The sequence below is a fragment of the Pieris brassicae genome, chromosome 1 (genome assembly GCF_905147105.1).
Source record: "Pieris brassicae chromosome 1, ilPieBrab1.1, whole genome shotgun sequence".
NCBI classification, from domain to species: Eukaryota; Metazoa; Arthropoda; class Insecta; order Lepidoptera; family Pieridae; genus Pieris; species Pieris brassicae.
In genome coordinates this window covers 10,877,725-10,895,799 of record NC_059665.1, presented here as the reverse complement: position 1 = coordinate 10,895,799, position 18,075 = coordinate 10,877,725, and the positions used below count along the sequence as shown (strand labels likewise).

Genomic DNA, 18,075 nt, shown 5'->3' with positions numbered 1-18,075 from the left:
GTCGGGGACAAGTTGATATCATTTTAATGTTATGTGCATAATTAGACGTCTTTAAGAGGAGATGTAGAAATTATTAGACTCCAGCCTGAGAATAACTTTTGTATTCCAGTTCTGTATGAAAAGCTTATAAAAGCCGTCACATATGGTACACATAATCAAATTATTTTTGATACATTAATAATAATAATAATATAATTTAAGGTGGCTTCAGCGTGCGTCTCTCATCCCGAGGTCGTAGGTTCGAACCCCGGCTGTTCACCAATGGCCCATCTTTCTATGTGCACATTTGCTCGAACGGTGAAAAATAAACCGCGAGGAACCTGCTCCCTTTAAAAGAGTCGACGGCGTGTGTCAGGCAAATGAGGCTGATCACCTACTTGCTTGTTAGAATGACAAATGATCATAAAAGAGATACAGATATCTGAGGCCTAAAACTAAAAAGGTTGTACCGCCACTGATTTTTTAAAATTACTGTTTTATATTTAAAAAAAAATACTTGGAGATTGGGTTACGGCAACCATTGTCTTGCCAGATTGATAGGCATTATTAATAGTTCCTGAGATGTCTGAAATTAAAAGCATTTACCTAATGTAGGTATCTCACGACGGTGTCGCATTCTATATCATGATATTTCACCATAAATTTTTTTTTCGTTTATAAAATTGTAAATTCTCAAAACATCTCCCCTACGTAAACCATGAAGATGAATTGTAAAAAACCTAGCAAAAACGGCGAAATTAAAAAAAAATCGGATATGCCACACGTGGCTATATGAACTGGTTTGCGTTTGGTCTTTATCGTCATAGAAATAAATGTCAATTTTCAATGCTTTAAAGTCGAAGGTGATATAAAAAGTTTGTTTTGTCCCACACATCGACTTTATTTATTTACGTTTATTTATTTATTTATTTACAAGTAATATTAGAAAACACTTAGACAATATACAAAAGCCAAAACAGATTGTTAAACAAAATATATACGAAACAGAAAACTTAAGTCAATTACGTACAGTATAGATAAAAAAAATTAACATTAAACTAACGCTTTCCGCCCTCCAAAATACTTCATCACACCCTCCTTTGGTAAGGTGGAAGCTGACATCTTCAAAATTGTATTTTAGTTGGCTAAAACCCGATACATTAGCGGATTACCCACATAATTCTCGTTCGTACAAGCAACTTGGATCAATTATGAGTGTCTTGTATTATTAATTTATTATCAGTTAAAATCTATTGCTGAAAACGTACTCGAGAGCCCTCTGCCATTGAAACTGACCGACGGTATCTTTTAACATCAGACGAGCTCAGATATTAGTATTTAGAGTTCAAACACTTGAAGCAGTAACAAAATATTACATTTTGCATTGATACTAAAATACAACATGTTTTTTTAGTACAAAAATTAACTTAAACAAATTAAGATATGCCGCATACATTAGCGATATCCCGAGGTGTTTGTACGCAATTTTTACAGTTCTCACTCTGTAGCGTTTGTTTCGTAAAAAACTCAACTATGGAGATTCAGTGTCAGTGAAGATGGTAGACTCACACGTGTGAGCTAAAATGTAACGGAAATGCTCAAATGGGTTTATAATTAGGAAGAATGGGGTTGGTTTTTTGTCTAACTATAATTTAGCTAATTCACCTTAACGTTATATAATTTTAAACGTTACATTATATTTATATATCAAAAACTTAATAGAGCGTCGTGCGTTATAGTTACAAATCTTATATTAAACATATTGTATGTGCTCTTTTTGTTATAAGAGACTGTTTTTCCTTTAATAGAGACTGTAAGTAATGTTATTGGACACTTTAACTTAAATATCATTATTTAAGTTAGACTAAAATTGATAGTTTATCGACTAGATCGTAATTTCCATGATGTCTCAGTAAAGATGTACTAAATTTGTGCTTGCAGTAAATTGTGTCTATCACAGCATCCCCAGACAGAGACACAAATATTATTGTCTCAAAATTTTAATTCCAAGTTTAAATCAATTCACTAGAGTCCATAATAAGATGTTCATAGCTTTATACACGTTGAAGAACTTCTAGTTAACTATTTACGTAAATATTAAAGGCATCATGCAGTGTGGCGCCGATCAGGGGCCACCGAGAGCGGTCATTATTAGATTATTTAACATTATTGTAAGGTAATTAATTACATTTTATTGTTCAATACTGATTTGATAAAATCTTGTAAAACAAATGCTTTTTTGAACTATTATACAAACGGAATTTTGTAAGCGTTTGATTAAATCGCCAGAGTTTTTGGTTTCGATAATAATAATATCTTAAATTATATTTTAACAAGACTACTTAGAAAATGTCTTCTTTTGTTGCCTCTTCATTACTAGAGGTTCACGTAAATGGAGCGACGCAATACTGGAGAAGGAGAAATAACACAAAACTATCATCATTATCATCGCGTTGTAGGAGTTACGTGTAAAACAGTTTTTTTGAACAATTCAAAAACTAGAAACACGAATTTATTAACGTTATTTAGTTTAATTTCATAACACAATTCTAACTGGTACAAAGGTACGAAAAACGAATTATAGACTTGATCATAAATTCACAATACAGAAATATGACTTGAGAAATCTCCGCGAGGGGTACGTAGTTATAGGGTAGGATTACAGTACCATGAATGCATTACCAGAATCACTCATCTTCTATGCCCGCGTGAATTATCTATATATATTAGAAGATGTGCCCAAACTGTTTAAAAACGTAAGGTATTTTTAAAAATGTTTTGCGTGATTTACATGACACACATGTGCGCAGACACATGCGCAACTCGATGCCAGATGGCGCGCACTTGACTGAAGGGCTTATGGGAAAATGTTGCGTTTAACAGCTTACATTATGGCTACTGGAGTTAAGACTAACAATTAAAACATATATACAAAAATGTAGAAGAAACGTATTCTATGGCTATTTAATAAAAAAAACAATTATACTAAAGGTATAGCCAAAGATTGAATACATATTAACAAAAGGTTCAAACATTTATAAAAAGAAAAAAACAATAAAAATTCTTAAATATCTAATTTGGCTGTGTAGTGTGATGGTATAAAATTGAGGGTATGTACGTGAAGGTGTGTGTGTGGGCTGTGTTCATGATGCAGGTGATTTTGCGATATTCTATATACTGTTTTAGCATATTCCCAGGCTTAAATGGTGAGTTCGCATATTTGGTGTTGTTGTGAGGAACCTGAAGGAAAGTATCAGGTAGGCAGGAACATGGAAATACAATTTTTCTAGAAGTCAGCTGGAATTCAATTTGTTGGAGATGATGGTATGTAGTAGCATTAACTGTTATTGTTTTGGTGAGTCACACACAGAGAGTATCACAAAAGATGTTAGGACACTTTATAAAGAAATTTAAACAGCTTAATCCGTTCCATACAAAATATCAATGTCCAATGACCATAACCTGTCGAATTATCCGATAATTTCTGATTACTTTGACATTCGACATCTGTCAAATAAAGCCTACTGACTACTTAGCCATAATGAAATTCCAAATGTATTCAATTATTATTTTTATTACAAGTTTATGGTTGGGAATGGACATCCCGTGGTTAGGGTGAAAAGATATTCAATAAATACTTAGGATCGAATATTTGTATTAATGTTTAATCCGGCTTTCCTATATGAAGATGATATCTGGTTGGATTTTATTTTGAGTTGTCAAATCATGAATGGAAATTTCATGAAGACGCTTTTTTTATTACTAGGGAGCGTTCAAGTATTACGTAATGAAGTTTTCCTCTTGTAAAACGTTACGATGCGGGGCGGGGATTGAATTACGCGTTATTGTTAATATTATTTTCCACTTTCCAGTACTTTACACCACATAATAGTAAGTTTTAAGTATAAAGAGTCACTGGGGTTGGTTACGAAACGTTTTACTATTGGATACAGAAACGTTACGGCGCGTATCCCGGGGTAGGGGGGGGGGGAGGTAAGATTTATCAAGCTTTTAGTAATTAATTAAAATTTTTGTAACATTTATGTTTAGCATAATGTATTATATATGATGTATCGTGTGCCGCCTGTATTTTAATGATGACCTAAAACATAGAAATATCGTATGTGTCGCAATGTTTGACCTCCAAACATAAACCTACCATTAACACGTAACAATCAAATTTTACTACCTTTTTTTGTCAGTCTGAGAACCACTAACCATTAACAGAAATTAAAACATGAACGTACTTTAATTATTTTGATGTAACCTTAATATTAAAGAGGCTGCTTTGATAAGGTATTTATTACGTCTTAAACACCGTAGATAGGTGTAAAGATTTTTTTATAGAACAGGGGCCAACGGGCTCACCTGAGGCTCACCTGATGTTAAGAGACATGGAAATTGTCCATGACAGAAACCTAGCGAGTGCCTTGCCGGTCTTTTCAAAATTGGTACCATTTCTTGAAGGACATTGACACAAACTACAATTTGTTACTCTTGCTAAATAAAGTCAAAGTCTTCCGGCTTCCTAAAATCTCAAACCCAAAAAAAATCAAAAGATGGAATCTTCAAGTGTATTCCTGGGTTAGCTAAAAGGATACATTGGCTATCTACGTAGATAATTCATGTTCGTACTAGGCAAATGGAACAATAGTCTTGTCGCATACGGAGATTCTTGTAATACTTGCATGAATCTGTTTATTACTAATAAAATATACGATATAAAACTATATATGTTTATTTCGAGTCCAGCTAATACCTGCAGCCAACTGCGTTTAGGTGATCAAACCTAAGACCGACAAATTGAGCATTATTAGACACTCTGTACCAATCAATTCCGGTTCCAATACACGACGTATGAATGCAAGTACATGTCAAAGGTAATCCCTATTAGGAGCTATTAGCATAAATCGATTCCAATGGAACGATTAATCTCAAAGAAGCATTATTCTAAGTAACTTTGGACAGTAATTTGTTGGACAGTTAATGTGGTATGTGGATATTTAAACTAATTAGTTATCAAAGAATTTCTTATCATTGTTACTCTTGGAAAAGGACACTTTATGATTCTGTTTCGATGTTTTTGTTCCACAATTTATACAGCTATTCTTTCCTTTCCACTATCATTGCCATTAATAATTGGTATGATTTTAGATGAAATTTAAGAAAAAAATTCATATTTTTAGTCTTACAAGTGTAATTGCGTAATTAAAACAAATTTAGAAGGATCGCTCCCTACCTTTATTGCTATCAGTAATTTGTAGCTGTACTTATTTATCACCAGATCTGGGGTAACCTGTGCTATCTACCAGGCGTCCACTTAAATCCTTAATATTCAGCGCCTGTGTCAACAGTCCAAAGGGATCAAAATCAAAGTTGTCAAAAGGAAAGTTATATTCGAGCCATTTATTATTTCCCGCCTACTCTGTGCTTGTCTTAGGAAGATGAGACGGGGCTAACGTGTCCACACAAGTTGCATCCTATACCAAAGAACCCATCCTCCAAGAGATCAAAGACGTCATATCCGGCTTGCCTTCATTACAATACTATACGTTTTATTTGTTACCTATTTTTACTCAATGTCGTATAATAATTGTAAATTGATCTAAATCATGAGGTCTACCTTGGGACTTAATTCTTGTAATTTGTCAACATTTGATTGGCCAGTATCACATATTTGTCTGTTCTACCATGAAGGTTGTTGATTTAAATATATTATTATTCTTGATTACTGTAATAACGAGTACAACTGTGTATAAATTAATCCAGCTGTGCAATAAACGATTTTAAAGTCTTAATTATAAGTGATTAATTATTCGGATTTCTCTCCCTCTTATCAGTCGGTAGCTCATGTCTGAGCGCCATGGTCAGCAAGAAAATATCTGGACTATCTGTTTACATTGGTAACTGTCCAGCGCCTTTCTTATTAGTGAGTCTTTCAATTGGTCCTTCTGGTTGGTGACGGCCACGTGATCTTTGCCTTCTTAATTACCACGATAGACGCTTATATTGTCCGTTGTGCGTAAAGTTCTGGGTAACTACGCCAGCCACCTGCACCTTGCAGAAGCGTAGATGTCTCCTGGGTTGGAATGTCACAGACACGCATTCCAGGACTACGTGAGTGCGCTCTGCGCTGTAACAGCCTCTGCACAAGGGACTGTCTGTCACGCCTAGGGGTAAAAGATGTTTATTAAGGAGACTGACGCCTTATAGTCCCGATCATTATTTTGAGATTAATTCTGTTGGGGCTTAGGAGTTGCTTTGTCAGTAGAAGGTTAGTTGCTGGCCGAAAAGACCGAAAAATATGTTGCTATCCCAACTAGTTCACTGGGCTCCGATTGGATATGCACCCGGGAAATCTACACAGGACAACTATTAAATTAATCCCGTTTCACACGATTTTAGCGAAGAATAGAAGTACAGAGGTTGTGGGTTTATCGTGAAATCGGAACAGTACAATGTTATCTTTGTAATTAGCTGGGCTGTGGGCGGAATTGGTACAATATTATGTTTAGTAATCGTACAATATCTTGCGCTCGGGCATGTTTACTTGTAATCTATTCTATAATTTATTTTAAAAGTTAATTTATCGAGGAAGGCACACGTCCGAGTGGACCGCGGCACGGCTCCTTAGTAAAATAACTTTTAAAATTGATGGGACCAACGAAACGAACAAATCAAGTTTCTAGGATAAATTTTATATTATTAAATAATGCCAATGAATACAGAGAGGGCATGGCGTACTAAAGAAAATGGAGGTGGCCTAAGTCCAGAATAATGAGAGTGACTTTGATCCAGTTTTGAGATAAAGATTTTTCATGTAACAAGAGGCAGACGGGCAGAAGGTTGCCCAGATGTTAGTGACACTTACAATGACTGCGTTTTCAGAATTGGTACGCTCTTGTCTTGAAGGACTCTAAATCGAATTGGTTCGGAAATACTTCAGTTCAAACATTTCGCATTTTCGTAGCTGGAAGAATGTTTGCCGTTCTGAAGTCTTTGTTGTATATCTTGCTTAAATAGAACATCATTGTGTAAATAACCAACTGCAACATGTTTCTTGCTAAATATATGTTGACAAATGTCCTCCTATGGTATCGGCATATAACTTTCAATAAACAAACGACTCCCCGGGAGCTGTCGACTCTCGGGGTGCGCGGGCGCAGGCCAACGATTTGTCAACGACAGATAGCAAATATGGAAATATAGCATTAACATATCTCGTTTCCATATATTGTAGAATAGCGATTGGAAATACATATTAAATTCGGGTTGAATGAACGAATAATATTGCCAAATACTTTTAAAAATTTAATAAAAATTAAAATTTAGAATTATGTAAATAATTATAAGTTTTAATAATAATACATAGCTTTAATCTGTTCAAAAAGTGTTTTTCTTAATGTGTAAAAGCTATTTTAACAAAAGACAATTTAAAACTTATTTAATTTATACTTATGTAATACCACACAAAATGTATAGGTTAGATTACCGATGTACAGATATTTAACTAAATATACAAAAAAATATATGAAAAATAATCATTGTAATTTGTTGAAACTAACTTTAATCTTTTAAAACATGAGCTTATAACTAACATAAAATTAGGAGTAGTGGGGTTGCGACTCTGTCAAAAAACTAACGTGGTTTATTGTAGGGTTCTTATATTTAGGTCATACCGCCGCACATGGACACTCACATTGCCAGAAGGCTCGCAAGTGCGTTGCCGGCCTTTCAAGAATTGGTACGCTCTTTTCTTGAAGGACCCAAAGTCGAATTGGTTCGGAAATACTTCAGTGGGCAGCTGGTTCCATATAGTGGTGGTGCGTGCCTCAGTTGTTGAACGACGGACGTCGATGTGATACGGATGGTATTTTGTATTTCGCCTTGACGTCCGATTATGAAACTCAGCTGCAGGTATTAGACTGAACAACTCTTCTGTCACCTTTAAAGAATATATCTGTAGTGGACCTATTAGACATTATCGGAAACGAGAATGTTATATTGCATTTTATAAGTGTGGGTACTAAATGTCTTATTTTGGCTTATAATTGCTATCATTTGGCTGATGCTTCTAATTATTAACTCAAATACATATATGTAACTTATCTAGTGATTCGGTACTTTTATTTTATTTCAAAAAAGCGCAAAGTATGTGTATGAATTAGTAAATTGTATAAAAAGCTTACAAAACATATTTATTTATTTATCATTAGATAATAGATTTAAGTTGGCGCCTGGTAGATAGAAATGAACTGGTTTTCCTCTCGCCACGAATAAGTATCGCAATACAGCGAGTTAATGTCAGCATTAAAGGCACACTGCCACAGGGACCAATCTTTTTAATGTCTTTAAATTTTGTTTTAATTATTATTATCACAATGTAGAGTAAATTGAAAATAGTTGCAAGTAATAATATTTGTATAGAGAATGTATAGTTACGGATATCTAAACTATACTACATTGCGAATACTTAACAAAACTACGGGAAAATAGTTTTAACAGCACGTAAACAGGTCATATGCTAATAAGCAATGTCGCCGATATATTACACGCGTTACTCAGATTATAACTGGGCTCGTTAATACTGCCCACGCTTTTAAGACCACATTTGCAAGTACGTAATTTCTACTTAAGTTAGAGAAATCGTTTTAAAACTTCCTTTACCCATTAAGATCCGTTTATAGAGTACAGTGATCCCCTATAACTCGAAATTTCGCAATTATAATACGGAGATTATCAGGTTATATTTGAAATTTATAATGATTTGTCAAGTTCATACTTAGTTGCGTACCTTTATAAAATTAAACTAAGTGACTATTAAATTCATGTTCTAGTTTGAGAATTAAAAAAAAAACAGTTTACGAGAATACATACAACCCGATTTCCTATAACGCGGTAGACCCAGACTGTAAAAAAACACGTGATATCGTAATATAAATTTATTAAATAACGCTACACTATCATACTCTTGTAAATCATCATAATATATGGTTCATGATAGTTTATTTAATGAAATCATTAGTAATTTTTAAATTGGCTTGAAGATCAATCTCGTAATGATTTTTATTACTTCCGGATTGACTCGGTTACAAATCAAATTCATTAACAAGTTCTACAAGGTACGTTATGCACAAATACCGTTCTTTTAACTCGATAATGTTTTAACTGACATTTTTAATGACAGTAATGTAACCGCCTCGACTGAGTAAACACGTGGAGGGGTGCTCACCCCTGTTGAAACGTGTTAACCGTGACCGTACTAGAATATTCCAGAATATAAGGCCCCTATTTAATTTTAAGTCTACCATCTTAAAGCAGACGTAAAATTGTTTATTTATTAGCAGTTTCAAGAAACGGAAACAAAACTGGCTACAAATTGACAAATAGGGCTTATGTGCAACAAGCTATTGCCTTTTGATATACAATATTAGTACTATTTATTAAATGACCCAATAATCTTAATCAAATGCATTTCATAATAATGAAGCTCTCGTATTGGGCAATGGGTATGCTTAAAGGCAGTTGCGTGGTCCCCAAACCCCGTATACACTTTTCTAGTTCGATATAGTCAAGGTGACTTCGACCCAGTAGCACATAATAGGGACGAATCATTGTAATTGAGGATGCTCTGTGTATTGTCGCATCCGGCGTGTGGCCTGTTAAACGCCTGTTACTTTGATTTTGATTCACGTATATCAACTAATCCATTTTATATTTTGGCATTGCTATAGGTGAAGCATTCTAAATGCCAAAGTCGGACACCTAGGGTTGTAACTATGTGCGCAATACATCAATGTGGAATATTAATAATAAATTAGGCGTAAAAATTCTACCCTGTGGATATTAGTGGATTATTTTGGTTTTGATGTATCTTAATGAAGCACACTAAAAGCTTTGTTAAATTGTTAAAAAACAAATTTACATCCCTAGTTAACAATAGTAACACAGCACTTACATTATAATATCACAAAATAGAAGGAACAAAGACAAGATAGTCCAGTCTGGCCAAAGTCAGGACAAGTTACATAAATCTAAAAATAAAAATTTAGAATTATTTTTCTATAAAAGTGGTGATGCCTACTGCTTACTCGATAGTACTAAAGTACTTAGCACACAAAGCCGAAAGCATGTCATTTATTTTTTCCAATTAGTTTATACGGTAGGTGAAGCGAAAGAAATTGCCAAACATCCGTACATTCTATCACTCAAATTAATAACGTAACAGGAAATAACTCTTATAAAAACCACATCTCGTGTGAACAGTTACGAAGATGAATGTCTTAACTTAGTGTGACCATGCGTTGATCTCCTGCTTTTCACTTACAAATTATTCTACCAGAAATCAATGAAAATGTCAAAGCGAACCTACGACATGCGTTAAATAATGCGCAGCTAACACAAACAATAAAGATTACGTAGTGTAGCGTAGACTATATTGGAACAATCTGAAAACACTTACTTTGTGTATCACGCTGTTAATGAGGTTTGAGTTTCTATTTAGTTTTAGTTTGTTTTGTTTATTTTTTCCTTGCTAATTTGAAACATAAAATGTTACACTTATCTGTGTAAAATTTGTGAAGTCATACTTTCTTGTATATTTATATAGCATACCTGAATGTTTTAGGACTTATAAATAAAATAATACTTTATTTAGAACATTGTGTTCGATTTTATGATTCAGGGGATGTACGCTAAAAAATTTATTTCTTTAATATTTCTTGATACAATATCGGAAAACCACTTATCACCTAGGTTTTTATTATTATTTATGTATGTTTTTGTCTAACATTAATTACACTACTAAAAAAAATCTAATAAGAAAATAAAAACTTACATTGTCTTCCTAAACCTGTCACAAATATATCCAGTTCTAGTGCGAGATCTAAGCGAGATCATAAAAATGTTGACTGCTGGAAAAATGATTTTAACATTTTAAAAGTTTGAATCTTATCTAACATGTGGTCACCGCTGGCCTGAAACTTGCGGTTCTATAATTCCTAATTACCGCTGTCAACAATTGAAGACCAGACCTGACAGACTAAGTTAAAATTCATGTGTCATCCGACTTAAATTAATTTTGTGTAAAAATTCTAGCCATTTTGTAGAGCACTGTCATGTCGTCCTTTCGAGATTTTTTGTGTTAAACTACCGTCAAAAGTTTCGATATATCTAGTTATTAGTATCATATGTATTTAATTAATTTTGATGTTCTTCTTACACTATTCTCAGTAAACAATTGACTGTATTTATGCCTCCTGCTGACAGAGGACAAGTCTTTGGTTTTAATTTATTTTATTACTTAAGATGTCATATGGAATATTGTGTCATTGTTGCAGCTCCTTACAAACTGATGCTGGTGATCTACTTGCCTATTAGATTGATCATGAAACAGATTCAGAAATCTGAGGCCCAGACCCAATTAGGGTTGTACAAAAATGTTGTAATTTTTTTCTTACACATTACATTGAGCGATTTTATCAAAATTATCGAAATTCATTGTAGTTTTTTAAAGTATTTCTATTAATTATGTAATCATCAACTAATAAATTTATTCCCATAGAGAAAAAGCGACATGCGTCCGTTACAATGCATATTCTATGTACCGTTAGCCGACCGCAAATATGTAAGTCCTGAATAACCGCAATTTCATAAGGATTTATTGTTAGGAAATTGTAGTCGAATTATTTCAATCCAAAACGTGAGTTATATTGATTACGCTTCGACCACTAGATTATTTATATATAAATGATATTAAATATGTCTACGACATCACTTTGATCGGTATGAATAGTTTGACACAACACTCTGCTGTTTATATATAATACTGGTAATAATTTAATCGGCAACTAACTCCCGAGTGTTTAGCAGTATCACATGAGCTTCATGTCCTCTTGATTGTTCTGTGAGTAAAATATTTTATTTAAGGGTAGGCAGAGACCACGGATCTTCACTTGCTACAGTCCTGACATATCTCGCTTCATCCATACATGCTTGTCGGTTACGGGTTTTAACTTGTCCCTTCTCTAGTAGCTCTTCGATGTGGTCCAGATATAACAAAGCCTACCCAACTCGACTTCACCATCCATTGCCTTGTATATTCTACTTGTTTACCGCTACTCATTCAACCGTTCTACGTGGCCAAACCACCTAAGCATTCCCTTTCGTATCTTTCGTCCTCTTTAACTAAAATAGAATATTGTTCATAAAATATCGTTCTCTTTACTACAAAAGAGTCCAAATTATTTGACATATATTGACACACAGGCCTTGACTCCTGCCCCTGGAAACGTTCCTATATATACTTCTTACTGCTTTCTCCGACGAGGGCTGAGTGTCAATGTCATACTCTGAACATATTTTTTTAATGTAATAGAAGGTAAATAGGTAGAAGACTCAGATGTTAAGTATTACCCATGGACACTCACACTGCCAAAAGGTTCGCAAATGCGTTGGCGGTATTTTAAGAATTGGTACGCTTTCTTGAAGGACCTGTTTAAGACTGTTTCTTAACGATTTCTAACTATGCTGTTCATCATTTTCTTTCGTGAAGTCTTAAGGTTTTCAAAACCAATCCAAGCCTCAATCATCAATCTTTCAACAGCTAATTACACCAGCGTTCTCATGTGACAGTCTCACACGGCATTGTTGTTTGATGAATTGGTTACTCACAATGGATTTTGAAATTACTATCGATTTCTCTGGAGACATGTTTATTAGTTCGTTGAACTAACAAAATAAGTGTTGTTTAAAAAAAAATAAGGCGTTATAATAATACGTTATGAGGTAGTCTAAGTGACCAGATCTTTCCAGTTGTAATGTGTTCCGGAGAAGTTATTTATCTTTACCACGGACTTAGACCGATTTATGCTTGCTAGATTTTTTATATAGCAATATTATCTATTTAATTTGAAGGTTAACTTAAAATTAAATAGATAACGTAAGCCTTTTAACGTCGGTTCCAATTACTGACACTTATGACTAAAAAGTTTAAACAACTTTTTTAATGAGTGAATTCTTATACCATTTCTTTACATCATACAACAAATACTAATAACGAATGTTCACAGTCCTATAAAGAAATCAATAATGAAATGCGATAATAATACAAGTTTTTGTATGTGAAATCTAGCTTTGTCCGATTAAGGATAAAACCAGCCTAGGTTTAAGAAAGCATGAACTATCTGCCCTTATGCGTCTGCATGCCTTTGAAAATGTAATACAAGAAGAAAATGTTTTATTACTGTCTTATGAAGTTATATATATAGATAACATAACAACGCAGCCGCGTTGGCGTAGGTTCGATCCATTTAACATTCTCTTGAAGGAAAACCAAAAGTTGACGGCGTGTGTCAGGCACAGGAGGCTGTTCGCCTATTATATTGATGATCAAGAACGATACAGAAATCGTTGTGAGGCCAGAAATGAGGCCCAGTTGTAGCGCTGATTTGTTTTATTTTATCTTTGGTTTACAAATAACGTGTTTTACGTAATGATAATCCTTTTTAACTTTGATGTATCTTCCGTAAAGCGGTGTCATACAAAATTGTAACATAGAATATAACTTGGAGATTGGGTTAATTGGAAAACCTTGTATCGAGCAATATTTAACTGTAACAAGTTAATCGATACGTTCTTAATGCGTATCAGTTAAAAATAAAAGGAAGTCATTTTTAATCTGTCACGAGTTAAATGTTGTCATTAATATAAATGAAATAATGTAAAAACTTCTGTTTTGTTTATCGCTTCTGATAACAATACGTATTCTCATATAATATAGACTATAACTATTCCAAAGAGTAAAATATATGTTACTTACAAATTGCTAATAATCTACTCATATCCTACCTATGATATTAAATATAATATACACTATACGATATTTATTTTTTATATACTTACGACAATATACAAAGCAAATTATTTATTTATATTTTTTTTATTATAAAATTCAGCACATCATACATAATGCTGTATCTACAGTATATGTTTAAAGGTATGTATTCTTAAATACATGACAATTCGTACAAAATCCTCGGAGCAGTGAGGTCTTTCCCTGAAGCCGGCGAAGTGCCCTGGAGATTTCCGTGCTTCTGGAATATTCTCGGTTGGCCTAGTTAGGCAGGACTTTAGGACTAAGAGTCTAAGTGTGGTCGAACAAAAATAATGATTTTAATTTTACTAGTTGTTTTAAGCTTAACAATGCGGGTTAGGTAGCAGATAAGCACTTAACAACGCTTTTGCAGTAAAACTTCTTTATCGGCATAGGAAAAAAATTACCGTCACATTTTTCCGTTACGTGCCATATTTTTCTTGTCCCTTACCATGGTTGATTCGAAGAGATTCGAAGCCAATAATAACAAAAATATATAATAACGATAACAATGATAGTAATAATCTTAGTAGTGGGTAAAATGAAATAATTGTATTATTTGTATTCATGTCTATGATAGTAAAAGCCTTTTGTTAATCTATATTTAACCAATTTCTGTACAGTTGTATATAGTAGATCATTTTTCGAAATATAAAGAAGTTTCACTTGTTACGTGTGTACTTTACACGCAATCATTTTTTTTTAAATTATCATCCCAATACCGAATATATAAATATAAAAAATCATAAATTTCTCTTCTCTAGCGACATGTATTGTAGATAAATTCCATAACAGCTTAAATAAAAGAGATAATGAAATCTTAGTTTAGTCGAGATGTAGAGTTGCAAGAATGTTGTCAAATTAATTTTGCATCGCGTGATCAATCGACGCCGCGCCCAAAACACAAGATGGGCTTAATTTATACAATTACAGATTTCACGGTACATGTTTGACGATTTGGGAATTAATAGCTAATCGAAGAGAAAACTGGTGATTCTTGTGACCTTAGTTCCGCGTTTAATGTATTTAATTGTCTTCAAAGATATAAATTTTCTTTTAATTATATCCTAACCTAGCGATTAGTAAAGAATATTTTTTACTAAATAAATAATTATTTTTAGTTGGATTTCGACTACCACTAAAACTTGAACTTAACAGACGTCGTAAAAGTGAAAAATACCTAAAAACCGTCTTTGCTAAAAGTTTTCTGTGATTGTATTCCTATTAATAAACACAACTGTTAGAGTAAGGTACTTTAAAGATATAGGAATATAAAAGTAAATAAATAAATAAGTTCGTAAGTAATCCTCGCTCAACGAATAAGTATCGCAATACAGTGAGGAAATGCTGCCAGCGTTAAAGGTACACCGCCACAGGAACCAAACTTTTTAAATCTGTTTAAATCTTTTTTTATTAATTTTTAGAAATAATTACTCAAACGATATTAATACATGTTTAATGTAACATGTTTAAAAGTCATATTCTGTTTTCACCAATTTTAACTTAAACCTAGACAATTGCATTGATTTTTGTTTATTTTTCTAAACTATTATTAATATATCTGATCACGATATAAACTTTTTTAAATTATCCTGTATTTTTCAAATACACGTGTAATCTTATCAAATGCAAAATGGCGGAATTCTCACGATTTGCGGAAGCGTTTTGTGGGCGATATTTTTATGTATTTACTTATCAATGTCGCTTTCCCACGCTATTTTTATCAATGTTTAATTTTTATTCTAAATATTACTTGCTGTTATTCAGCGAAGGAAATGGTCGTTGGTCAAGTTGTGCACATAAGTGATTTTTAAAGCCTGGTCTTTATGTAAGTGGTAAAGGGAGCGTTCAAGTATTACGTACTCGTTAAACAGGCCTGGCCTATTGATTAATAGATTTATTCCTTCGCGACCTTAAGTAAGATTTCATTCCATAGTTTAAAGCCGTACGTTTTAAGACCGCGCAAGGGCATCCACTAGAGTCTTCATAAGACCCCTAAAATAACCCAATGTTCACCTTAAAGCGAACGCAAAGCATCCAGCTGCCATCTGCCATCAAATTCCAACAACACGATTCGCTTTGACTATATTAGGACGTTTAAATTATTCATGAAACAAGCCGTGGCATTAATTTCACGATTTCGTTAAAACCGGTAGTTAACCGGGATGAAAAAGTATCCCATTTATGGACCTACGTTCGTCCACTTTTTGTCCAGAGGTTAAGGGACCATAAGCTTAACATTGTAGCAGAATTATTTATACTCTATTTGAATTTTTGTATATATCAAATGTAAGACGATACCTAGACCACATATGTACATAAAAACGATGCCATGGAAGGGATGACTTGATATAAATAGCGGGAAAAGACTGGCAGACTAATGGCAAAGATAGAGACATCTCGGAAGGATTGGAGGAGGCTGTCGCCCAAGAGGGGTTCATACATACACAGGTGACAAACATATTACTATTAACATTTTGATATTGAACTTAAGCATATAGAAATAAAGGCTTCATTATTATTATGTATCTCAAAAAGCTCTTCATAACTGTAGCACTGATAGAAATAAAAGTTCTCAAACTTATGACGGCGTATAGAACGTCTAATAATTATCATAAAATATGACTGCTTTTTGTAAAACAAGTTCAAAAATACTGAACCAATATGTCAAAATCTATCACAACCAGGTTCTCCCTTGCGCGTATCACGATTATTCCGATTGTCTTATTGCATTAGATTAAATCTCTTAAGATTTAAGTGATTCGGAAGTCTAATTGAATAGAATTAAGAATCGATATCCCATAGTCGAGACCACCCACTGAAAGGAAACGAACTTTTTAACGAATTGAAAAAAGTACTATTACCGAAGTAAATATTTACCGAAATGTTTTGTAAATATTTGTGTACTGTGAGAAATCCTATCACATTTGTGCGAGCTGATAAGGTGTATGTTTATTGTATTTGTATTTCCGATATTTTTTTCAAAAATATTATATTAATATTATTCCATTGAATCTTTAAGGAAATCGATTTTCCATTCATTTTTATAATTTAATTTTTTGTACCTCTTCGTGTATGTTATGTTTGAATATAAGTGTCGAGCGTTAGAAAACTTTTATAAATAAATATGGAAATGGAAATATCTATTATCTATATATTATCTTATTTTACTATACATGTCGTGTATGTCGTGCATTGAGTGTGATCGTATTAGATCATATTATGAGATATACATTCCAACTCAACCATGAATCGAGTGTTAATTTGAATTAAATTACATTGGGTCATGGACCGTGTTTTTACGTCTTTTCTTACCAAACTATATGATTGAACATACAGCCTTTATTTCTGGCCATGATGCAAAAAAATATTAAAAAGTTTGCCAGCTGCCTCTTTAGGTCTATTAGTTTTCTGAATCTGTTTCATGATCATTTTTCAATCTCAAGTACGTGATCAGCCTCCTGTGCCTAACACACGCCATTGATTTTTTGGGTCTAAGGCATGCCGGTTTCGTCACGATGTTTTCCTTCACCGTTCGAGCGAATGTTAAATGCGCACATAGAAAGAAAGTCCATTGGTGCACAGCTACGACCTCTGGGATGAGAATCGCACAATGAAGCCACTAAGCCAACACTGCTAGAGCAGAAGAACACAAAAGAACAATAAAAACCGATTTCACTTTAACAGACAAGCATGCTTTATACTTAACTATTGCTAACAGAAACAAATTATAAATATTATACAGAGAGAAATGCAAATTATATAATAAATATAATTTTGGAAAAGATCTGTAAAGTGTAGTGGAAAAGATTTCCTTCATTCATTCTCATTAGCTAGCTCACACGTCCCAGGAACAGCAGTATTATTATGTAGTTAAATTTATACATTTTATATAATCTTAAATAAAACAAGACAAAACATTCCGACAAGAGGTTTATAAAACTTTATTTAGTTCAAATGTATTTTAAGTTTTAAGAATTGAAAATTTTAAGTTTAACGTACGTAACTTATCGAATAAGTAAACAAATGGACAGCTTGATCGGCGCGTGTGGGAATCGTATACGTAAATATTGATTTAAATGTTACGTTATGTAACTGTTCAACTTAATATTTTTAATTATCGTGTATTCTATAAAAGGTATGTTGCACAACCCTGCCCACTCACAAATATAATGAGTTAAGATATATTTTATTTCATTCATACGATAAACTTCTTACAATAA

General features: G+C 33.3%; 1 protein-coding gene across 3 annotated transcripts in view; it reads left to right on the top strand.

Moving 5' to 3' along the window:
- Nucleotides 1-18,075, top strand: part of LOC123716581 (neurogenic locus Notch protein) — a 114,719-nt gene that overhangs the window by 17,839 nt on the left and 78,805 nt on the right. The window lies entirely within an intron of this gene.